A 1,522-nucleotide genomic window follows, 5' to 3' on the forward strand; every position below is an offset into this window, starting at 1 on the left:
CTTCATATACCTGGGACTGACCTGCCCTAATGATACGTGATACCAAGCCCACCGCGCCGGTGAACCAACGCCGGCTAAAAATCGGGTTCTATCCCGAGGTATCGTCCCGGCCTTTAGATAACAAATGTGTTTTTACTTGGTCTACTAAGAATCGGGTTCCATACCGAGGTATCGTCCCAGCCTTTAGATAACAAATGTGTTTTAACTTGGTCTACTAAGAATCGGGTTCCATACCGAGGTCTCCTCTTCATATACATATGTGGGACCGACCTGCCCTTCTCATAACGAGATACCAAGCTAGCAGCCGAATAAAAGCGGTCTAAGAATCGGGTTCTATACCGAGGTATCCTCTTCATATACCTGGGACTGACCTGCCCTAATGATACGTGATACCAAGCCCACCGCGCCGGTGAACCAACGCCGGCTAAGAATCGGGTTCTATCCCGAGGTATCGTCCCAGCCTTTAGATAACAAATGTGTTTTAACTTGGTCTACTAAGAATCGGGTTCCATACCGAGGTCTCCTCTTCATATACATATGTGGGACTGACCTGCCCTTCTCATAACGAGATACCAAGCCCGCAGCCGAATAAACGCGGTCTAAGAATCGGGTTCTCTCCCGAGGTTTCCTCTTTACAAACCCGGTGACCCGTCCTTCTGATGCAACCAAAGTGGATCAGAATCAGGTTCTATCCCTTCTCTTCAGCCCCAGTAGCTGAAAGATAGTAGGACATTGGACTCGTAATCCAGATTCTGGGGATCGAGCCCCAGTAGCGACATAAACAAATGACTGTACACTTCAGTAAAAAGTGAGGAGTTGGGAGCGCGGATTCGTTCATGGATCTGGTCACTATAGGCCCATACTCCTACTTCCTAATTGTTTGTAAGGATCACAAGTTCTTTTTGGTTCACATTGAACAATAATGCATTTCCTTTCCAAAGATGGTCAAGTGTTCGGCACCTCGAGATTCAAAATGTTTGCATTTCATTTAAAAACTGTATGGGTCGAGTGAGTTTTATTCTTCAGAGTATCAATTTAGAGAAACCTCTAAAATCTAAAACTTGCTCTTTTTCTTCGTGTCAAGGAAATTTCTGGATCCACTGTTATCGAACTTCATAGACTACTGGGCAGTGGCAGTAATGGTTAAAGTATTATGAGACTTACTGGCAGTATTATGACAGGACACAGGACGTAGTTTAGGTACATCACGTCTCTATGGAGGCTCTTAATAGATTACAATCTACCGATCACACTCTTCGCGAGAGTACCAGGTCAATTCCTGACATCGATGCCAAATTTTGAATGAATGTTCCTAAACTTAGTGAGTCCCTTATATCCCGGAGTCCCTTGTGTCACATACTGTACTTCTGGATCCACTGTTACCGAACTTCATAGACTACCTACTGGGCAGTGGCAGTAATGGTATAGTATTATGAGACTTACTGGCAGTGGCAGTATTATGACAGGACACAGGACGTAGTTTAGGTACATCACGTCTCCATGGAGGCTCTTAATAGATTAC

The 1,522-nt window shown here is 44.8% G+C and overlaps 1 long non-coding RNA gene across 1 annotated transcript; it reads left to right on the top strand.

The window, feature by feature from the left end:
• The first annotated feature begins 20 nt into the window (after positions 1-20).
• LOC113469644 lies at positions 21-1,088 on the top strand. Its single transcript, XR_003392997.1, has 2 exons — positions 21-98; positions 344-1,088. It is a non-coding gene; the product is annotated as an uncharacterized LOC113469644 (long non-coding RNA).
• Positions 1,089-1,522: the final 434 nt, after the last annotated feature.

This window comes from Diaphorina citri, unplaced genomic scaffold (genome assembly GCF_000475195.1).
Source record: "Diaphorina citri unplaced genomic scaffold, Diaci psyllid genome assembly version 1.1 scaffold1169, whole genome shotgun sequence".
In the NCBI taxonomy this organism is placed as follows: Eukaryota; Metazoa; Arthropoda; class Insecta; order Hemiptera; family Psyllidae; genus Diaphorina; species Diaphorina citri.